A 25,131-nucleotide genomic window follows, 5' to 3' on the forward strand; every position below is an offset into this window, starting at 1 on the left:
TCTTGAAGAATGATACATGCAATTTAACTGTTCAATCACAAACCATAGACAGACTTTTTAATAACGTGTGTTATTTCTCTTGGACTTTTTGTGGTATGTACTCCAACCTTTCTTGTATCCTTCACTGTCGTGGGTTCCCAACTCTTGTTGATCATATGCAAGACCTTTGGTGTCTGGGCATCTTTAGGATTGTCAGAGCACCATAGTTTTTCTTAGCTAAATCTACTGTTCTCCCATACTGCCACATAGATTTTGAGGCTGTTCAACTATCTATGCTCACTGCTGCTATTGCACTAGTATGGTAAGCTAAAATAACACTATTGCAGAAGGGAAGGACTACCTTTTCTCAGAGTTTGTAAAAGAAAAAACAAGTAGCCGCTACCTTGAATATATGAAGTTAAAAGAAAGTTATCATCGAACAGGTTTTTTGCAGCTGAGAAAGAAACTGCACAATCGCCCAAGGTCTCAGGCGACTTGTCAGATGGCCACCCATTACCACTGCAAAAAATAATAATAATTGTTGACTGGCTTGTGGGCCCATGGTCAAGAAGCAACCACAACCAGGGCCGGACTGGGAACCACAACCGGCCCTGGCAAAGTGCTCGGCCGGCACCGGCCTCCCCCACTCAGGGGGGGGGGGGAGTTGGAGGTGCCGCCAAGCTCTAAGCCGGGGCCGGATTTCGGCTTATTTTGGTACAGGGCCGATTTTGCAGCTATGCTGCAAAAACGGCTCTGGAACAAAAACGGCCCCAGGGGCCCAAAACCGGCCCCCACCTGATCGGCGCACCGGGGGATTGCCCGGTGCCCGCTATGGGCAGTCCGGCCCTGACCACAACCCTTGTCAGGGTGAGACACAAGCCAACCCTACATTAACCTGTATTCAAGTCCCAGGTAGCTTGGTAAAGAGCAGTCAGGTTTAATTTAGAGGCAATTTGGAAAGTATTTTTGCAACACTTCAAAACAGTAAAAAAGTAAACAAAAACACAGAAAAATAAATCCACAACAAGGGAGAGAAAAATAATTAATTTTAAAAAATAAAACAAGACTAATCAGTAGAAACGGAGAAATGCAATTTTAAAGATTCCAGGGAAAATATTGCCTAAAAGCACAAAGCTAAGAAGACACATTTCTAAGAAGATATGGTAGCTCAATAACTCAACTACCTGCATATCAAAATGTTTTTTAACAATAGTGACTAGTTCCTTCACATTAAAATTTTCCTTTTTGACTAGACACTATTTTTTAGCTTAGTTTTCCCTTTTTTGATCTCTGGACACTTCTACATGCACCAGAAGTAGCCTCGGGTGAGGCAGGCAACCAGCACGTTATTCGTTGACCCAATGACTATGCCAGGACTCCTGATGGGGCGGAAAAAAGATATACCGCAACGATAATACCAGGAAGTCTATGAGGGTTTTCGATAAAAAACTAATGGTTTTGTAGAAACTAGTGTCCATTCTCCTTTGATTAATGGTAACTTGTATAGGGGAAATGAATGGACTTCTTATCCTCTTCCCTCCATTTTTTGATATCAGTAAAAGCACAAAGCACCAACTGTGGATATCTGGTCACGTTGAACTGGAACAAAGTCACAAGTTCAGGCCAACAGCAATTGAGCATGGGCGGGCTACTGGGACCAGCTTAAAAAAGTTCCTTAAATCCTGGTATATATAGCATTGTGAGCATCGCTTTAGAAGATGCGTCGTGCCACAAAAGCGATGCGTCAGTTCCGAGTTGAAGTGAGGCTGCGGTGCGAGGTCCTGCATCATCATCTAGGATCCCACCAATGAGGGCTTGTGATGCAAAGTCCAGTGTTGAGGATGCGGCACACAGTTGGGGCAATACTTCGGTTCTGAGGAGCGGCAAGGCAGTGATGCAGAGTCTGGTATCTCTGTCGAGACTGCCTTCTTTGAAGGATGCGTGGCCAGGTGCCGAGGATGCATTGCATAGCCATGGTTCTAGGGGCTGCAATGAGATGTGACTCTTTACGATGGTTGCGAGCCAGGCAGCATCGGCGATGAGTCAGTTCTGCTTGGGGTTGCATCACACAGCAGAGGAGATGCATCAGCTTCGCTGAATCCCCAGAGGAAAGAAGAGCACATTAGGCGAATTCCAAGGGTCCAATGCTGGTCTGGCACCACTTGGCAAGGTAGACTCACAAATGCCAGAGTTCAGGTGCTCTGGTTGAGGTTGTTGTCCCTGAGGCTCAAGTCAGGAGGCCAGCCAACCAGTCCCTGGAGTACATCTGGAGACCTGTGTTCAACAGATGCAGGTCTGGTCCTTCTCATTAAGGCAAGAAGACAGCAGGTCTCCTGGTCAGCACACCAGGGCAGCGGTTCCTTCAGAGCAGCAGTCCCACAGAGTGTCAGCCCTTTCAGCAGTACAGCAGCCCTTCTTCATGGCAGAGTATCCTCAGGACCAGAGTCTACTGAGGAGTTGGTGTCTGAGGTCCAATATGTGTACCCTGTTCTACCTTTGAAGTGGGAGAAGCTTCTAGAGGTATTCCTTCAAAGTGTGCAGGTGCCCTGCCTTCCTTGCCCTGGCTCCAGACTAACTGCAGGGAGTAGACAGCCCTTTGTGTAGCGGCTGGACACAGCATATTCAAGTATAAGTGGGGCTATGCCCATCTCCTCCCACCCATCTCCCAGTGATGGCTTATCAAGGCACACCTAAGCTCCCCATTGTGTGAGGCTGTCTAGGAGGAATACACAAAGCCCAGCTGCCAACTACACCCAGTCATGCGACACAGAGACAGGCTGCAGGCACCAAATTCCTGAGGCAGGAAAGCGCCAGCTTTCTAAAAATTGCATTTTCAAAATTGTAATTTAAAAGCTGAAGTCACCGTAAGTTTGAGTTTTGCAGTACAATTTCATAAGCAGGAAGCATGAATAAAATACACGTTCCCATTTGAATGTTACAGCTATTAAATGTAATAAGGTATCCTCAATGTTATCCTATGGGAGAAGTAGGCCTTGCAGTTGTGAAAAATGTATTCAATAGTGTTTTCAATACCAGGACATGTAAAACTTAAAGGTACATGTCCAACCTTTTTACATTTACAGCATCCTGCCCTCTGGACTGCCCAGGGCCAACACTAGGGGTGACATATGTATTAAAAAGGGAGGCTTGGGCCTGACAAAAGGTTTATTTTGACAGGTCGAAATGGCAGTTTAAAACTACACACAAAGGCTGCAATTGCAGACCTGAGGCATGTTTAAAGGGCCACATTCGTGGGTGGCACAATCTGTGCTGCAGGCCTACTAATAGCATTTAAATTACAGGCCCCGGCACAGGTAGTGCCACCTAAGTAGGGGCCGGCAAGAAAATGAAATATGCCAATTCTACCATGTTTTAAGCATGGAGAGCACAAACACTTTAACTCTGGTTAGCAGTGGTAAAGTGTGCAGAGTCCTAGAAGACTACAAAAATGGGTCCAGAAAACAGGAGGGTGAAGGTAAAAACTTTGTGGATGACCCTGCAGAAAGGGACAAGTCCAACAACCACTACCTCTGTTTTATCCGCATTTAGCTTCAGGAAATGGTTGCTCATTCAGAAGCTACAGTAGACAAGTAAGTACTCAAATCTAGGGTGGTGGACTCAAAGTTAATTTTAACTGGGTGTCATCAACACAACTCATGGAGGATAGCCCAAACAAGTGAATCAACTTGGTCAGAGGAGCCAAATAGAGATAAAAAAAAGTGTGGGGTTCAAAGATGAACAATGGATAACAATGCAAAAAATGGCAACCCTGGACAAGTGATAGAGTGTTATTAGCACCTCTTGACAGCAGTCTGAAAGAAAAGAAACAATCCACTCCAGAGCCAGACCTTTAATTGCTGCTGATAATAAGGTGGTGACCAGTATCTTGTGAAAATCAGTATTGAATGCAGCAGGAAGGTACAATAGGACCAAGGCCGCTACCCCTCCCAACTGAGAATATTTCGAAGCTCATCTTCAATTGTGCTATATTTGGCTGTCTTGTTGGTGAGTGAGCGCTGGGAAGCCATGACAAGGTAGCCATGCGCTCTACAAAAACCAAGTAGAATAGAATAGAATAGAATTGTGATACAAGCAACCTCTGTAATAAAGGCAGTGTTAAACCCTGCTTGTGACGTTGTGAAGGGAGTGTTAGAGGCAATAGATGTTGTAAATTGGGCATTTACCTCCTTCTCTGTAATCTAGGTATTGAATGGCAAAATATCCTAGTAATTGCTCTGAGTTTTCTCATCCAACCAGGGCTTTTTCAGGAGAGGGATAATGCAGGTCTTTTTTCAGTTGTTAGGCACTACAGCTGCAGGAAACAAAGAATTGACCAATTTCTGTATCTGAGGGGCTAGGACATCAGCAAAGCAATGAACAACTTTAGCCTTGGCAAGGGTCTTCTTGAGAACCAGCGTCCATTGCTTTAGTAGAGGGCAGCTGCACCTTCCATGTGCACCGTACAGTCTGTGGAGTTAGCATCTGTACGATGGACAGCATCCTAGATATTTTGAACCATTGCTTGGAAAAAAACTGCAATAGTATAACAGAGCTAGGAAGGTAGTGAAATGGATATAGCAGTACATTTTGGATTGGAAACCACAGGGACAATTTTACAAATCTTTTTAGATGGAATATTGGGCTTGGATACCCAGGAAGGATAATATTGTGTTCTGGAAAGTGTAATTCAAATTCTATATTTTTAGTATTTACCCAGAGCTACATTGTAGCTGCTTTTGGCAGTGAGAGAACAGTTTAAGCATCAGAGACGTTCCAGTCATTTGCAGACCTGTGTCTCCTCTGCTAAAGCTTTATTATAACAAGGAGCCAAAGGATTGGCATTGTATGAGGTTACATACTTCACTGGGTTCACCACTGCATTCAAGCTGAGGTAATGCATTGATTAAATGCATAAGCATTATCAAAAGGGTCATCATTCATGACCAGGATGAAAGAAATCAATCATTTTGTAAAGGTGGAATCGTTAGATGTTTAACAAATTTAGTTTGCTCATCACCATGTGATATAGATTGACAGGCGAGGGCTGGGCATCATTAAATTACAGATAAAATGACAAGACAATATGATCAGACGAGGGCATTGGGAGGGATGGTAAATAGCTTAAAGAAATCATACCAGGAGCACATTATATCTAGAATATGTCCAGCCTCCTGAGTGGGGACCTTTATCTGCCATCTAAGACATACTGCCAAGGACTCTATGAGGCAGCTTGTCACAGGGCATAGAGGGACATCCACCCAAATATGGAAATCAGCCATACAAGAAAATTAGAAGAGCCACAGAAATTACTGTTGTATAGCGTCTACGAGCTCCCTGACAAAATTGATTGGTTGGACCAATTGGACAATGGATTTTTACTCACCTCATACTCGTACTGCCATTTATGGAGTCCAAACAATAGAGAAGTTCTGTATTAAGTGGCCTTAATGATCACCAGGTATGAACAGTGAGGGAGTTCCTAAGCATGAAGACTGTTCAACTTCAACCAACTATGCCAGTCTTTCTATAAAAATGGGTGACTTTACACCCTGGTAGGATGACCAGAGCCATCAAGAGTGTTGGTGATTCCTTAATCCAAGTTTCCATTAAAAAGAGCTTGTCTACAGCATATGAATGAATAAGGTGGTACACATGGTCATAATGTTTGATGCGCAACATAGTGTCAAGTATAGCGACCTACAAGTTACCTCCGTAACAGCGGACTATAGAGTTAATGGTAGTGGACAGTATCAATGTTGATGAAATTGTCTTATCAGGCAGTTTGATGGACTTCAGGGTCAGTAAAAGAAATGTTTACTAGGAGTAGGGTAAGCATTCTAAGGAAACTCATCCAGATGTTCTGGCTGCGGATGGGATGTAGACTGACACAGATGGACTTGCCTTTGGCAACTTCAGTGCTCCGAAGGCATGTCATCTGATGGATGAACCACAACACTGTCTAAATAAGGCAGCAAGTGTCTGCTTATGCTCTGGTCTCAAGAACAGTTAGACCGCATAACGTGATACTAACAATATGGCCGGCGGACCATCCGAAGCAATAAAGTGCTGCTTGCAAAATAAGGGAGATAATGCATGCAAAGTAATTAAAAATAACTTCAACATTGATACCTGTCACCTGGTTGCTCTGATCAGCACATATGACCTGCCTAAAACGATCCCTCCACATAAAACCTAGTAAGCAAACTAAAATACAGAATTAAAAGTATTTCAAGTAAAAAAACACATCCACGTCATATAAAAAAGGCTGGAGCCCAAAGGTGGGCACTAACTAATAAGAATATACAGAGATTCGGACTATTTATATTAGAGAAATGGAACAAGATAGGTTGCTGGTCAAATAGGGGTATACAGACCAAACAGTTGTTTGCTGGTTCCGCTACATTGATGACTTGTTTGTAATATGGAGGGGGTCAAAAGAAAGTGTGGAGAACTTTGTGGCGGAAATTAACTGTAATGCGGTAAATCTCAAGTTTACAGCACGAGGGAGCACGCAATAAGTGTGACTTTTTGGATGTTCAGGTGTTTATAGAAAATGGCAAAATAGAAACTCAATTGCACAGGAAGGAAACAGCGGGCAATTCAGTGCTCCATGCAAGCAGGTTTCACCCTCGTCATTTAATTAACAGTATTGCATATGGTGAAATGTTAAGGCTCAAAAGGATTTGTAGTTGTGAAAGGGATTTACAAAAGGCCCAGATAAATAAAAAAAAACAGTTTTTTATCAGGAGGTTATTCTGTCCAAGTGACAGATAAAGCCATTTCTAAAACAGAAATGGTTAGCAGGGAAAGTCTATTATTTGACAAGAACCTCTGTCATGCCAATAAATTTGACAAGCAACAAAAAACAGAAGGAGAAACTAGACTCATTTTAACCTTTAGCAAGCTGGAAAGGCAATACTTAGAAAACAATGGTCACTGATTCTAAGTGTTCCAGTTATAGACCCAGAATTACCCAAATCACTAACGATTACATTTAGGAGCGCCTTGTTGAAAGTAGTCCTGGCTTACATCTAAACAGGATTTCTAATTCATGCAGGGCTTGCCAATTTGGCCTCAACAAGACAGAATATTTCATTCAATTTCATGATAGATAGGCCAATCAAGATTAGCAAATTTCTTACCTGTAAAACAGATTTTGCCATTTACGTGTTGGAATGTACATGCGGGTTGAGATACATAGGAAGCACCAACCTGCAGGTACATAAGCAGATTTTACAACACATTCGGCCATAACAAATTATGATCCTTCTTATCCAGTGGGCTGCCACTTTAAGAAGTTCCACAGCAGTAATCTCAGTCATATTAAGTATTCAGTATTGGATACTGTACCCAAATTAGGACGTGGGGGCAACCGTGAATCCATTCTGAGGAAATTAGAGATTAGGTATATTTTAAATTTAGATACCAAGACTCCGCTCGGGTTCAATACAAGTGAGGATTTGTGTACCTGTTTATAAAGTATACATGTGAGGGTACCCATTCTTACCATCATTAACCAGCACATTCTGTGTGGGACCCAGTTTCTGTAACAGGATTGGTATTGCTTTACATAAGGTATCACATTAGTTGTGGTAGAATAGGGTTTTACCATCATAGCTACAGCACCTTTGCTTACAGTCAATTTTTTTATATATAGAACTTTTTATAAACAACTTCTGAGCACTTTATTTCACTTTTTCACTTTAATAAATCAGTGAGGAGGCTGTATAAATGAATATTGTCCACATGGGCTGTATATGACCTGAATACAATAAGTGAATATTTATGAAGTTGATGATGGTAATTTCACATTTGGCATACAGTGGAAGGACATTTGCATATAAGTTTGAGGGTAACATCTTGTTAATGGCTCCTTACAAAGTTCATAGTGGTAACAATGATAATGACCATCAATGTAAATGTAAATGTAGTAGTATATGTATAGCGCCCAAATCAACCCCCGAAGGGGTATCTAAGGCGCTTGTACGCATACCGCTGTGGAACCCTTCCTGGCTTTTCCCTGTGAAGTGCACACTCCTGGGCACCCCCAAGGTGAAGCCAGGCATCCTAGCATTGTTTGGGCCGTTGTGGAGATTAAATAAGCTATTGCCCAGAGTTGCAGAGTGGGACCCATGATTAGAATAGGCACCGAGGCAAGAATTATCAGGTCCGCGGAAATTGAGCCCAAGACCCGCCGAGGCGGGAATTGAACCCTGGTCCCGGGCTATACCTCTGCATCAGGGTCTGCCGCTCTAACCATTGATCCTATTTTGGAAAGAAAAATGGACAACCACAATAATCATACGCTTAAATAGATTGTATGTCTTTCGTCCAGCCGGACAAGAATTTATTTTTATATAAGTTCAGTTGATTGTGATTCAAAACATTAAATGACAAGTGGGCACAGCCGTGACCCACAGAACACAAGACAAACCAACGAAAAACAGAATGGCCAAAGGCAGGGTATAAGATGTGTCTGTTTGTTTGTAATCACTATGACAGACTTAAATATCCATTTTCACACCATTGATCATTACAATATTATAAAATCATATTGCATATGGTGCTTTTAGTGTCGCTGACGTTTCGATGCTATTCACAACAATATAAAGCATAATCTTCAGGACAAGGGATAGTGGATGTATGACGGTACAACGCGTACCGTCACAACGCATTCTTTTACCACGCATCCCTTACAACGCAAGTCGTTACCACGACTTGCGTTGGGGGTGCGGATTTTGAATAGTATAATTTACTATTCTAACACCAGTCCCCGTGGACCCTAGGGAAGGTGTTGGGATAGTAAATTTACTATTTTTAATCCTTTAGCGCCCTCCAGCGCAAGTCGTGGTAACGACTTGCGTTGTAACGGATGCGTGCTAAAGGTACCGCGTTGTAAAAACTTCGTGGTAAACGATGTTTACCAGGGATAGTTCATTGTTGTCTTAAGCTTATTCACATATTTTGCCTATATCGCATTACTGTATCAACATTGTCAGTGAAGGTTGAAGGCGCAGTGGTTTAACCACATGGCTGCTGGCCGTTTTCCCCCCCCTGTGCTGGAAAATGCCATTTTAGTGGCACCATGACGAGCTCAGCTCGTCATCAGCACACGACACCCGTGGGTGATGACGAGCTGAGCTCGTCATCAGCATCGAAAGGGTTAAGGTGTTAAAACGGCGAAGGATTAAACTACAAAAATGGGGAGGAACCATTGGGATAAAGGCGTATCATAGTTGTTCATGGGATGTGAATCACAATTCCGCTAGGTGCCAGGTTGCACCTCCTAAACTCTGGCAGACAGTGTTTGCGACCAGCCCCTTTTGGTTAAAATTCAAGACTTAATCTGATAATTGAATGCTTTCTATTTTAGGAGGTGCAACCTGGCACCTAGCGGAATTGTTACTTAACCAAAAGCCTCAAGTGCGATCCAGCACTGGCATATATTGATATCAGGAAATAAACCATACAAGGAAGGCCCATAGCCTATTGACAGTAAATGACTTTTCACTGCGCCGTTTTGAGCACCCCCGTTTTTAAAAACACATCTGAATGCCGGTTTTAATATAGACTGTTTGTCACTGCAGATTTAGTGGCTGTCAGCCCCCGTTGCGGATCTACTGGGCCGTATTACAAGCGTGTCATTACCGTTGAACCTTGTTCATCCTTCAAATGTAAGGAGTGTTTTAACAACACTGTTTTACTTTGGGCAATCTGTACCGAACCGCTAAATAAATAATGGTCAACACCAGCAACGTAATACTAATGCTTGCTTTGAGAAATTAAAGCCGCAATTTAACCGCATGCGCGCTAGCGGGTTTTCCCGCTGCGCGCTGAAATTTGAAAATCGCGTGTTTCGTGACAAAGCCAGCTCGTCATGCGCGCAGCGCAGGTAACGTCCATGACGAGCTGGCTTTGTCATCCGCATCGAAGGGTTTAAATACCACGGCACTATCGTTTTCTTTAAATTCACCGCACGTGCATAGTGTCGCCCGCCACCACCCCTTGTGATTCACATCCCATGAACAACTATGATACGCCTTTATTGCTGTTTTAACACCTTAAACCACTGCGCCTTCAACCTTCACTGACATCTCGGGCACAAGCCGCATGAGTACTGTGCAACTAGACTCTAGTCCTGAAGCGGATGTCCTCTTCTTTGTGTCACACATCAATTCACCCTCACAGAAGTCACCAATCAGATGCCTAGCAGTTTAGTTTTACTTATCTCTATTTTTTGTATTTTTCTCCCCCCTTTTATTCCCTTATAAATGTTGATACAGTAATGCGATATAGGCAAAATATGTGAATAAGCTTAAGACAACAATGAACTATCCCTTGTCCTGAAGATGATGCTTTATATTGTTGTGAATAGCATCGAAACGTCGTCGACACTAAAAGCACCATATGCAATATGATTTTATAATATTGTAATGATCAATGGTGTGAAAATTGATATTTAAGTCTGTCATAGTGATTACAAACAAACAGACACATCTTATACCCTGCCTTTGGCCATTCTGTTTTTCGTTGGTTTGTCTTGTGTTCTGTGGGTCACGGCTGTGCCCACTTGTCATTTAATGTTTTGAATCACAATCAACTGAACTTATATCAAAATTAATTCTTGTCCGGCTGGACGAAAGACATACGATTTATTTAAGAGTATGATTATTGTGGTTGTCCATTTTTCCTTCCAAAATAGGGACCACTGTTCTCTAAAGCATGTTACTGCCCAAGGTCCCTATTGCATACCTTCTGGGTTTCCTTGTTTTGTATAATAGCTCTAACCATTGAGCCACACATCTCCACTAATGATCACACAATGATCAGATATTGCATTCTAACCCCTTCGCTGCTTCTGTCGGCCAACCGCCGTCGCAAGCACTACCTCCGTAGTGCTGCGCACGTCCGCTGGCCGAAGCGGCCCCGCCCACTTAATGGAACACCCTGCACCGCGGCGGAGTTGCCGCCACGGTGAAGGCGTTAAGTACAATATGTATTAGCATCAAGTTGCAACATTTTGCACAGTCACAGTGATCTGTGATAATATTGGTTATTTTGCACAATTGCTTAATTTTGCACATATAATATGTGGCTAAAGCTACGCAGTAGAATGTCTCATTGGGCCTTATCATGTTTTTCCATCAGTATATTTAGATGATTATTACAGTAAGGCAAATATTTATTATTAAGGCAGGAATTGTTCCTTCTTTTCTTTCCAAATATATTCATATTCTAATTATGAATTTTCATTCAAATTTAGTATGAATTTAAATCAACCATCGTATTTGTATTCGCCGATATTGCAAAAGTCTGTTTTTTATGTCTATCTAACTAATATGCACAAGGGCACTTCAAATGTTACTGGGAGCACCGAAGTTGCATCATATGATCAAGGCCAGGCTTGGCCGAAACACGTCATGGCGAACTGTTGAGAATAAAGAAACCCGACATCTCCTGTGTGGAATTGACGCAACGGGTGTGGCACGAAATATATATATTTAATTTTTAAAACTCCTCTAGTGCCAAGGGCATGTGCGCGACCCATTGTTCATCAATAAGGAGTGATTTATTGAATATCTGTCTGGGCCTAATTTTCGTTTGAATCTTAATTTCAAACTTCACAGTGATCAGAGCATGATCTGAAAAAGGATTTTCACAAATCTCAGACTGTCTTTAAAAGAGTACACAATCAAAAAAAGTCAATCCTCGAAGAGGAATGAAATCTACCTGAGTAACAAGTATTTTGCCTTTTGTCTGAATATTGGTCCCTCAACAGTCTACTAGCGCAAAGTCCCTTATAAGATCTTGGTACAGCTTTCTGGATTTGGGTTTAGTATGTTTCTTGTTGGCCTGATAGCAAACTATTGCTGGGTTAATCAGCAAGTTTAAATCGCCTCCTAGTACAAAATGCCCAGATTGAGTTGTTGCAAAATCATACAGGGACTGCAGGGATAATGATGAGTCCTCAAAAGGGCCATAATAACTCACAAAGTTAAAAAGTTGGCCTGAATTCTTCATATGTACCCAAAGCCACCTGGCACTATGATCTTTATGAACCATCAAGGTCTCACATTGGAGTTTCTTGTTTACTAAAATAGCAACCCCTCTAACAGCTGCGCTAGAGGAGGCATAAAATTGTGTTGAATATAGCCAGGGGCTTTATCTACAGGGGAGCCCTCCTTATAATGTCTCTCTTGAAAAACGTACTACATCAGCTTGAAAAGATCTAAACCAAGCCATCATAGATCTTCTCTTAATTCTAATATTAAAACCCTTGACATTGCACGCCACTACCTGCAGCATCTTACTAACCATTTTTTTGCACAATAAACACTACCTGATAACATAAAGAAAGAACAAATAAGACAACAAGTCTTGCATAGGTCTTTAAGCTTTTTGTACGTGTGCTACATATTACTCCCCCACCTGTGCCCCTGCCACCCTCCCCTCCCAACCAACTCGTGAAACCCCCACCCCATTCTACCCGTGGGCCCCTTTGACCGTTGAACCCTGCATGTCTAGGGATCCTAGGGCACCCCCACTGCACAAGCAAATGTAAATGTGGGTGTTCTTGTAAAGCGCACTGCGACTCCATGGAGTATCCTGGCTCTGAAGACCGCTAGGGAACCCGTCCTGATTTTCCCTGTGAGATGCTCCTTTTCTGGGTATCTCCAAGGTGAAACCAGGCATCCCCGGCGTCTGTGGGGGGCCGTTGTAGAGATGAGGCAAGCTTAATGGCCAGAGTTGCCGAGTGTGTTCCCTGGTTAGAGTAGTCACTGAGGCGAGAATTATCGAGTCCGTTTTGACCTTGGTCCACGACCCTGCCGTGTCGGGAATTGAACCCTGGTCCCGGCCGTTCTCTGCTTACAGGTCTGCTGCCTTTAACCAGTGAGCCACACCACTCCACAGTGATGCCCCGCCCCCCTCCCTCTGTGACCCTATCTATCCTTCCCCTTCTGCCTGTGCTGGGGTGCAATGACATGGCATCCAAGGCAATAAGGGGGCGGCAAACACTATCTAGTGAGAGGAAACAAGGAAGAAAAAAAAAAGAATAAAGCGTTGGGGTACTGCACCTCCGGGACCCGATGAGCTCTGGTGATAGCGAGATCAGTTCTCAGAGTTGCCATTTCAGGACAAACATATTTAGAAATAAGGTCAGAAACAACTTCCACAAACAGAAAACAACCATCTTGCTACCCTCTGGTACTTCTATGATGCGAAGATTGCATATTTGTGAATGATTTTCTGCAACGTCCATCGTTAGAGGCTGATGAGTTCGGACTGCAATTTTGAGATCTGGCTTGTGTGCAGGGGCATCTTGTCTTCGAGTTCTGACACCCGTTGTTCTGTGTCAGTAATTTGTGATGTAAGTTGCAGGATATTGGAGTGTATGGAACCTAACTGGGATTCCATTTTATTTTGTGCTTCTACCTGAGAAAGTTTCATACTAGGCAATTCTGTCAAGATCTGATGTAATATGGCATGAGACGCAGCCTCAGATACACCCTGGGATTCCAGCAATTTAGATTGATCCGTCCCTGGGCTAGAGGAAACCACCACATACGAGGTTTCACCTGTAGCTTCGATGGCAGTAGTGAATAAAAAAGCACCTGGGAGCCTGACAGCTGAATCCTCACCTAAGACACCTACCTCGTGATTGTCATGGATGTCTGAAATAAGGTCTTGCTTCGATGTTGTAGGGTTAGCTGCTTTTGGGTGAATTCTCGTGCCGATACCAGCGAATAATGAATAAGTCCCTTGTAGCATCGCTCCCGAGGGCGGTTTTGTTGAAGGTGATGCATCTGGTGCTGAGGCACTAGTTTCTAGCCCGGGGGGAGATCTGGCTTGCAGCACATGAAGTGTTATCTGTGGAGTCGAGGAAACCTTTGGCAGATGTCAGATTCCAAGGCGCGGCAATCTTACGAGCCTCTTGCTCCCTAGATTTTCTGAAGGGCAGATCCTCTTTAAGAGAGACAGCATTATATCTCCTGTTTAATAACCCGGAATCCATTTCCTTCTCAATCTCTTTAACAGAAGAGATCCTATTGGGATTCTTAGCAGCTCGTGTAACATTGGCTACTAGTCGGGGTTTGACAGTACTGTCCCGGGAGAGTCTTTACATGGATTTTAGAGAACAGAAAATGAGAACAGACTGAGCGCCTAAGAGGAGGGACTCAAGCTGCACCCAAAGCTATCTAGGCTGCCTCCACGCCCACTCCCCCGCCAGCTAGAAAGACAAAAAAAAAAAAAGAAGACCAAGGTCCCTAGTCCGGTGAAGAAAAGCAATTGGCTCACTTACCTGGAGAGGGCCTGGAGAGCCTAGGAAACCCTAACAAGCTTCTAATGTGAAATGGTCAGGGACGCCTACCACCCCTTCCACCACCATACCCCAAGGCCAATAGTCTTACACCAGGTTCTTTTGGAAGGCAGGGGGCCTTGCAACCCCCCAGCCGTATTTATTAAAACATGAAAACAAATGAAAAATTGTTGAAAATAAACATTTACATTTATAAAATTACACAAAATTCAGACATTAGATTACACATGATGTAGACAGGTATCCAAGGAATAACCTTAACAAATCTCTAATACAAAGAGTTTCCTAACCGAATTTAACATCGTACATATGAATTTAGCATAACATTTTTGGGCCTACGGCAAGGTCTTAACCGGTGTCAGATCCCTGGTAACCAGCTACGCCCTCACGTGTGAGTGCGGATGCGCAGAGGGCCCGTTACCGGGAGAGTATTTCCCCCCTCCCGGTTACCCACGTACGCTCCCTGAAACTCCATTGATCTAAAAGGGGGCCCTTTCACTTTGCGCCGTTTATGATGTCATAGTGTCCGTGCGGGGTGACTACCAGCCGAAAGAAGAAAGCGTAACTCCCCCTACCCCCGCACCCATCCAACCAAGCGGATATCCTGCCTCTGGAGTTCTAGGAGAGGCCAATGGCCTCTCCCCCTGGGCGAACACATTCGTAATGGTGCCACCCCCTAAGGACCTTCAATTGACTGCTCACCGATCATGACCTTACCGCCTGACCGAGAAAAACCTAAGGACAAAAAATTCTCAACAATTCGGAGAAACCATAAACAAAAACATTGCGCATCTATATATCCTGTAAAAAGGGGAAAAAGGCCTAAGTAACCGCAGGAATTCAATCTAACGTGTACTCCAAGAACCATTCTCATCCTTGAATAATTAGCAAATCTACACATTCTGCATTAGGGGCTGGTGTGTGGGAAAACTTCACTGGCCACGCCAGGGGCTCTGGGCAAGAACGGTGCAGCCTGCTGGGGAGCGCGGGAAGAAGAGGATGCGTCCCGCGCTCCCCATTCCTTTTAAACCCCCACGAAGGGGGAGGCCGACCAGTTCGCACTGGTCCACCCCCCCAGAGCCTCCCACCTATCCCCGGAAGCAAAGAACTGCTTCCGGGTCAAAGCGGAGCACCCACCATTCGATGGTGGGGCGCGCCCCACCGCGTCATCAAGACGCAGCTCTAAGACACGCCCCACCATCAAGAGGGCTACGGGAGGGGTCCGGCGCCCCACCATACGTGCGGGGGGACCGAGCGGCCCCCCCTTTCCAAGATGTTGCCATAGGAGAGGAGCTGCAGAGTGAAGCCAGGTGAGGCACAGCTGCGATGATAAAGGCAGCTTTTCGTTGTTCAGGAAAGTCATTTGCCTCAGTCTCCTGTCATTCTGGGCCACGAAATAATGAACTGCAACACTGTAGCACCAGCCATCCATCTGCCGCATGGGAACCCGGTGTTCCATAATCCGCTGCCCCCGTGTGGCAGTGGCCCCCCCTGTTTTGCGCATGCGTACGCATGCGCACATTACGGCCGATGACGTGGTACCACGCCCACCATCATTCTGTGACATCATCATTGCGCATGCTCTATTCGAACATGGCTCGCGTCTCGGGCAGAAAGCGCCCGCGGGGTCCTTGTGCCAACACAGCCCGTCTCCGTACAAGCAGGACCCCCCACCTGCAGGCCGGTATTGCCCCGCATTAAAGCTGCTACATATTTATTTAAAATGTAAACCGTGTACCCGGGAATCGTGTTAAACAAATTATTATACGAATGATCACAGTGCATGTTGCGATGCTAAGCTGCCTGCATTACAACATCAGCGTGCCTCTTCCCAGACCCCTCTCCCTTTCCTGCTGTAATCAAATCTCCATCATAGATGGTGATTAACATGACATTAATTACCATGAATTTAGAACTGTTCCAGCCTCGTACACCGCCTCGGGCTGCTGGCGGCTCGAGGCTGTGAACAATGTTGGCACAAGGACCCCGCGGGCGCTCTCTGCCCTTCTCCGCCCCGTGACGTAGGGGGTGCAGCCACTCACGGGGATACAGTGAAGCTCGGAACACCGGCACCAAAAAGTGAAGAATCACTTCAGCTTTTTTTTCCCTTCCCTTTTCTTTTCTGCACCAGGAATTTAAGGAATTTTTGACGAGCCCCTCTCCAGGGAACTGAATTCAGACTTCGGCAACAATGTAGCAGCAGCTGCAAAACGCTTCCAGGAAAGACACAAGCCTGCTCCTCCTCTCTCTACTAACGAGAGTGAAAAAGCCGCCAGCCGCCTAACCCGCCTCGCCTTCACTCGCGGAGCATGACAGGAGCTCCTTGAATTTCGATATATATATATATATATATATATATATATATATATATATATATATATATATATATATATATATATATATATATATATATATATATATATCACGCAATTCCATTGTCTCAAGGATGCCTCCACATACGGACACAGACCACTCTGTAAATGCATTAAATTTTGTTTATTGCATTGTCACATTACGCGTTTCGGCTCGACAAAGCCTTGATCACATGACATGGCATAGTGGTTTAAGCTTTGTTTTTAAAGTGACAAATGCAGAATGTGGCGTACCACGTGCAAATAGCAACCATAGACATAGAAGAGTTAATGCTGAACAATACATATTTAGCTTAATTTGCGAATGACCCCAGTACAATTGTTATCAATAAAATTATCAATGAAACTAAAACATGGCAGTTGCTAAAATATATAACTATTAAAGTAATACGTTATTCAAAACACATTATGTGTTGTTATCTTTGCGCATGAACTTGCCTGCCTTGTCAAACCAAGCATTATCATAAATTGGATAAATGAGAATAATCCTCATGAATTGACATCTAGTAAATTCTTGTGTAATACACTTGCATTATGAATGTCATGTTGTTATTAACTACAATCATGACTCTATTTACTGCGTTTTTATTTGCATGTCTTCTCTTGGTTGCCAGGCGTAAAAAGTGCCCTAGTGCGGTGATTAACGTGCTTAAAATTTTCATGTGCTAAGTGCATGTTTCGAATATTTCATATTATCTAATCTCCGTTTTTCCAATCTAACTCACACCCTATTAATGGTGTTATTCTTTTAGTTTTCATTTTGTTCAGGTTGTCAGAGAACAAACAGGGGGAGAAGGGTAAAGGAAAAGTCTCCCTATAGTACAAATAAAGGTATGAATACCGCTTTGGATTCTCTGATGACATTTTATCTGATTTTACTTCTCGTTGTTATTGATTTTCTGTGCAAATTTATGCTAATAAACACAACATTCTCCAAAATGTACACATCACTTTACATTTTAAATACAGCTAAAATTTAAAATGTTAAACATACAAATATTGGATAAAATCATAAATATCATAAAATCTTTGTAAAATACGCGCATAAACAGGTCCTCAGTTATACTTAATCCCCCCGGTTGCTTCAAATCCATTTCCAATATATAGCACGTCTCCAATTTTCTAAATTTGCTTTCTCTATCACCTCCTCGTCTACGCGGGGTAACCACATCAATGACATAGTAGTTAAGTTCCTGGCTGTTGGAATTGTGGTGATCCCTAAAGTGACCTGCTACAGGATACGTGTTATTTTGATTGGTTATTGCGCGCATGTGTTTGAGCACTCTTTCATATAATTGGAGCTTAGTGCTACCTACATTTTGCAAACTCAAAGGGCAGAGTAACACGTAAATAGCATGGCCTATTTTCTACATCAATAGTTTAGTGATTTTATGTTCCTTCTCACTAAACGGGGTACAGTAAGTAGTTTTGTTGATACCTCGTTGGCATGCTTTGCAGGTTTTGCACTTGTAAAAACCGGTGTGCGTCTGCAACCAACTAGTCCCTTCTATAGTTTCTGGACTTGATTTCACCAGATGTCTCTCATGGAAGGTGCCCTGCTGTGAGTAATAGATACCCTGGGTGGAAGCAGGGGTCCTATTACTGGATCATTCAAAACTAGCGGCCAATTTTGTTTAATGATGCCCTGCAGGATTTTTTGTTGTCTACTGTACCCCATAATTATCCTAAATTCATTGGTGTTTTGGTTCTTCCCTACTGCTGATGTTTCAGAGTGACCTGAGAGATTAAACTGTTTATCCTTAAGTAACTCTTCCCTTGTCTGCATCATTGATTTGGAAATTGCCTTGTTGATAACTCCATTGGAGTATCCTCTCTCCAGAAATCTAGCGTTGTTGGCTTCCTGTGCTATTCTTAAGTCTGCATTGTTGCTGCTGATTCGCATAAGACGCAGCATCTCACCATAAGATATACTATTTAAAAGATGCCTTGGGTGGGAGCTACTGGCGTACAATGTTGAATTGCCTGCCGTCTACTTTCTGTAAAGCTTAGTCTTTGTCTTATTATTCCTGATGTAGACTTGTGTGTCTAGGAAGTTCCCTGTAATTTCACTGATGGTGGCAGTAAAGTGTAAATTGACATTATTTGCATTAATGGCATTCACAAATTCTGTTGCCTGATCATGCGTTCCCTCCCATACCACAAATAAATAATCGATAAATTGTAGCCACATACTGAAGTTGTTGTTGACATACTGACTGTGTTCGGCTTCGAGGACCAGCTCCTCCCACCTGCCCATGTGTAGACATGCATAGCTGGGAGAGAAGCTGCCCCCTTTGCCAGTGCTCTTGTCTGTTGGTATAATATATTGTTAAACATGAATATATTATTGTTCAAGCAAAATTTGACAATTTCTACCAGCATTTTGTTGTCCTTCATAAATTGTGTTGGCCTTTTCGCAAGATAATATTCCATGGCCTTGATACCATCAGCATGCCTAATGCTAGTATATAGAGAAGTCACGTTGAGTGCCATAAGAAGATATTTGTTCTGCCAACCAAAGTTGCTTATCTTTCTTAGAAAGTCACTTGAGTCACGTACGTAAGAGGGCAAAGCTTTCACATAGTCCTGTAAAAAAAAGTCGAAATCCCGGATGTATGTTCTAGGAGACTGTCTCTTGCAGAGAATATAGGTCTCCCTCTGGATTCTATTTGGTCCTTATGCACCTTGGGGATAAAATAAATAGTTGGTATTATTGGACTTTCCTTCTTTAAGATTTTGTATTCTTGCAGTGTTATCAGCCCCTTTATTCTACAAGCTGATAATTTTGAATAAAATGTGTTGTACATGATTTTCAAATTGGAGATTCTGCTTCTGCTATAACAGGTCCTGTCATTAAGTTGGTTAAATGCTTCCTTCTTATACGCCTCTTTTGACCATATAAAGATTTAGTATGAATTTAAATCAACCATCGTATTGTAATATTATGCACAAGGACACTTTAAATGTTACTGGGAGCACCGTAGTTGCATCATATGATAAAAGCCAGGTTTGGCCGGAACACGTCATGGTGAACTGTTCAGAATAAAGAAACCCCGACATCTCCTGTGTGCAATCAACGCAATGGGTGTGGTATGAAATATATATATATATATATATATATATATATATATATATATATATATATATATATATATATATATATATATATATATATACATATATATATATGTATATATATATATATATATATATATATATATATATGTTTGTGTGTGTGTGTGTATGTATGTATATATATATATATATCTGGAAACACATTATTACATTATTACATGCCTCAAGCGCGCATCCCCCCCAATTACTTAGGAGCATCCCGTATGGGGAAATGCTCCGAATAAGACGAATTTGTAGTAGGGAGGCTGACTGCGAGGAAAAACAAAATGAGTGCAAAAATAGGTTTCTGGATAGAGGGTATAGTTCGCAAGTGATTGAGGCAGCGATTGGGAAATCTAAATTAATGGCGAGAGAGGATTTGTTGAAGTAAAGGACAAGACAGAACAAGGAAGGTACAGAAAAGGAACCAATAAGACTAATCCTTGGTTTCTCGAAATAGCAGAAACAGATCAGGGAGATAACTCAGGAGAAACTGGCCCATTGTAAAAGGCGACCCGGTAATAGTGGGGTCATTGCCAAATATGCCATCCATAACTTTTAGGAGAAATAATAACATGGGCTCCTCCCTGGTCAGAAGTAATTTTGAGACCAGAGGGAAGGGGTCATGGCTGATGGCAAGGAAGGGTTTCTTTAGATGTTCAGTTTGCAAAGCATGCCAGTACGGTGTCAATACTACCACTTACACCACGGGATTCCGCTCTGCAATTTGCAAAATCAGTCAACACATAACCTGCAAATCTGATTTTGCAGTGTACGTGCTCACCTGCAGCTGTAATTTACAGTACGTGGGGAGCACAAAACTTCCTGTACACAAGAGGGTGTTGAAACATATCTGAGCCATATGTAACAAGGATGATAGTTATCCGGTGGCACTGCATTTTCAACAATGCCATAACAGTGATCCTAAACACTTGAAATATTATGCCATCGAAACCATCATGCCTCAAAAAAGGGGAGGGGACAGAGAATCTAAACTAAGGAGGTTGGAAACATCATATAATCTGCGGTTTCATTCGAAACATCTGAATGGTCTGAACATCAGTGAAGACCTGTATACCTTCCTCTAATGCTTGTAGAAAATGAAATTTTATGTAGGTTATCTGTTTGAGACAACAGGATGAGAAACATCTATAAATAGTGAACTGTCCGGGGATGAAGTATGGAAATTACCACATTGAGAAAGTGCAATTTATTATTAAAAAATCTCTTTACACCAAATGAAAGCTTATAAATTTTAGAGTGGTTAGTGATTTTAGGATAGTATATTATTTATTTACATATTTATAAAATTTAGGAATTCGTTTTTTAAAGTCATTGTATAGAAAGTATATATATTTTTGTACTTCTGATATTTATAATGATTTTATCTATGGATTGACCCTAATAGCTGTATGCATTAGATGAATGAACTGTCCTGTTATCACTTTGCACTTTAAATATTTATGCAATTTTTTGCACAGACTGATAGTCACCTTGCTGCCAAACTGATAACTATAATGGTAAATTTGTATTGCTTATTCACTTTATGGTATTGCACTAATATTATTATTTATTAGGCACTTGAATACGTTTCACTGTTATTTTATGGCGGAATACAGAGGCACAACAAGCATTTATGCATGTATTTTGTTCTTTTTATGAATTTTATGAATAGAAATTTCTGGGAAATTTATGTCAGGAATGATGATAATTCTGGTTGTACAATTGACATTATGTTGAAAAATATACAGTGATCAGTGTATTATTGAACCAGAAGACATGCTCAAGCATAGTATTTCCACCATGTTTAGGATATGGCTGCACTGCACTTGCACTTTAAAAGGCGAAGGGTAAAGCCTTTGAGCTGTCATGTGTTCAAGGGAGGGATCTACCGAAACGCGTTATGGCGGCGCTGGCTAAATAAAGTATGCACTGAATAATATCGGGTCCACGCTTGTTTGTCCGTTTGGAGAATTGGAGTGAAAGCGAGGTGTAAAGGATATATATATATATATGGAGTATTGAAGAGCGGTTTGCATGAAGGTGGAAGGAATCATGAAACGTAGAGTGGGTCTACGTGAACCGAGCACACGGAAATGAAGCCGCTCCGCAAGACTGGCAAACTGTGGCGTTGTAGCGAGAAAAAGAGGGAGACTGCTCCTACTACTGAGCCTCAACAGATTAAGGAGAAATAAGCAAAAGAGATTGAGAATTGCACAAAACGGTGAGCGGCTTGGCAGTGGGACAAAGGGAGACGGGACGCCTGCAGCGTCTCTTGTAGGTGTTGTGCCAGTGCCCTGCTTTTCACGCCTCTCTGCCTGGCGTACTCTCTACTTTAAACCCGCTTTGCAACATTGTATCCGCTTGGAGACTCGGAGTCTCTGAGAGTCATATTCCGGGAACACAGCAAGCAGCACAAAACTGAAAGGCAACCCTGCAAGTGTTTGACAAATCCGCTATTTATGAGGGGACAACAATATAAGAAACAATATTTTTTGGGTGCATACTTCTGAGATTGACATTGACAATAAACTGAGGCACATCGTTTTTTTAAAGGAGCACATTGTGGCATTGCACTCTTAACAGGGACAATAATTACGAAGCTTGCCTTTTGAGAACATGGCTGACAGGTGGATTGAACGCGAATCAATGCTAAATGACATGTTCAATGACAACGGAGACTCACAAGAAGGGGCAGGGTGTAGTCAAATTTCAAACACATTGAATACACCAAGACAGCAACTGAAACAACTGGAGCAAGCCAGGATAATGGATGTGAATAAATGGTGGGAAAGCGTCACCCTTAAGAAATACATCGAATGCAAGCGCATTCCTAGGGGATTAAGAATTTTTGTCCTACCAACCCTCAGTGACCTAGATCTATTACTCAAATGGCAGAATGACACCACGGAATGCTCTATGAAATTAATAGAGACCCTAATAATTCATGCAGAGAGGAGATTAAAAGCAGCAATGGAGAAGGTTGCAGCATTGGAAAAACCTCTAGGAAAATTCTTTGAAACTACTGAAGGGGAAAAGGCATCAGAGAAACTTGAGAATAGATTAGAAAAACATAAAAAGGAGATCCAGCTGAAAAATATGAAGAAATTTAATAGAGACAGGGTTGACTATGACACAGGCAGAGTCTATACATTTGAACGCCGTTACGATTCAAATTTCAAGAAACAAACTATGGAACAGATCCAAGCACAGGAGCAACTGAGAATCTCGAGTGTTGAAAGTTCTGAGGTTAGTTCGGGGGACGAGGGAACCAAGTTGGTCAGATCAAAAATGGATTTTCCAGGGGAGATGCGGCTGCTGAGTATGCCGACAAGGGGAAGGGGAAGGGGAAGGGGAAAAGGTTCCCCCCCATCATCCCGGACAGAGGAACAAAAAGAACAAGGCGCAGCAGGAAAAGGCAGAGGAAGAGGAAAGAAAGGGAAATAGCAAGCAGCATTCACCCTGAGTTGGAAAAGGAAGATCATTTGGTGATCAATTTATCCAGCAAGAATTTCAATGACAAACACACAAAACTGTAAAATAAGATACTGACATTTTGCCTTCATTCTGGCATGGATCTTGCATCAGCCCGGCTGGACCTTTATAAATTCTGAAGAAACTTAAAATTGAGGTATTTTTTGCAAATAGGTCCAGTCAAATGCCAAGGACTACATATAGAACATCTCAAACTAACCTCATGGGAGAAGACATCGAACCCTTGAGGACAATGCAAGATTTAGTGATAATGCATCACATGTGTCCATGCCTGAGGGGGCGAACACCTAGGATCTTTGTATAGCCATGGGTATTGATATTAATATGTCTGTGAGTAGCGGACGCAAAGGGTAATCCAGATTCCACCCACAGTTACCTCCTGGCAATTGGGTGGATATCTTTCAGGAACTGGTGGCAGGAGACCTAAGGGACATCTACGTTAAAGAAAACGACCATAGAAATCATAAGAACTTGAATTTGAAAAAGGAGGATTGGTAGGCACTTACAGACCTACGACATGACAGGAATATTATTATCAAACAGTCCGACAAGGGCAGTAATATCGTGGTGACAGTTGGGGGATCCGACCAACTATGAGAGATTAAAGAACAACCCGATCCACGATATTAAGTCCACCTTCCATGCAAAGTTACATCAATGGCATGAAGAGGGTCTTATAGACGATGGTTAATTACAGTACTTAAAGTTAGACCATTCAACAATGCCGACCCTTTATGTACTGCCCAAGGTACACAAGAGTCTTGAAAATCCCCCTGGACGCCCAATTTTCAGTTTGTGTGGGTTTCTTCTTGACAAATTTTTAGATTCATAGACATCTTTATCTTCCCCTACATTGCAGATCTACCATTGTACATTTGTGACTCTATGGATTTTCTGAACCGGATCAACAATACCCCCTGGAAACCAAGTTACATTATAGCTACGGTAGATGTGGTCTGTTTGTACACCTCAATAATCCATGAGGATGGTCTTAAAGCGTTTGAATATTTTATGAGATCAAAGTCCCTCAACCTATGGAGTCATACTAAAACGCTTCTCAAAATGATGTCCTTTTGTTTTATCAACAACGTTTTTATATTTGATGGCAAGTTCTGTAGGCAGAATCAAGGAACTGTCATGGAGACATTAATTGCTCCAACCTACGCGAACTTGACCATGGGCTTTTGGGAGGTAGAATGTTTGTGGTCAGAGAGTAACAACATCAACTTGGACAGGGTGGTGCTATGTGTCTGCTATGCCGATGATCTCTTCCTCATATGGGAGGGAGAAGAAGATGATCTAAAGGATTTTTAATCATCCCTCAACCTACAGTTTACATACAAATGTAGTAGGAACTTTGGAGATTATCTAGATTTACGGATCTACATTGAGAACAAACGAATATGCACCACCCTCTTTCGTAAGACCACATCCTGTAACATCATTCTATCAGTGAACAGCGCACACCCAAAAGCCGTAAAGTGGAGTATCCCGTACGGACAGTTTCTGCAGGCTCACAGGAATTGCTCCAAGGAGGGGGAGTACACGAGACAAGTAGATATGATGTTTGACTATTTTTTGAGGAGAGGATTTCCGGTCATGGTTTTGTAAAATGCATGATTAAGGGCCACCAACATGAAAGGAGACGATTTATTGTTGCCTAAGAGCACTGTGACACCAATCAAATCCACTGCTGAAACAACAAGGTTCATTACAGATTTTAACAGATCCAAAATCAAAGTTGAGCAAGTAATATACAAACATTGGAATATTTTAAAGAAAGATAAAGATCTTAAACAGTTTATCACACAACACGCGAACATCACTTATAGAAAGGTACAATCTTTGGGT

General features: G+C 42.4%; 1 protein-coding gene across 1 annotated transcript in view; it reads left to right on the forward strand.

The window, feature by feature from the left end:
• Positions 1-25,131, forward strand: part of LMCD1 (LIM and cysteine rich domains 1) — a 307,023-nt gene that overhangs the window by 141,117 nt on the left and 140,775 nt on the right. The window lies entirely within an intron of this gene.

This window comes from Lissotriton vulgaris, chromosome 9 (genome assembly GCF_964263255.1).
Source record: "Lissotriton vulgaris chromosome 9, aLisVul1.2, whole genome shotgun sequence".
Lineage (NCBI taxonomy): Eukaryota > Metazoa > Chordata > Amphibia > Caudata > Salamandridae > Lissotriton > Lissotriton vulgaris.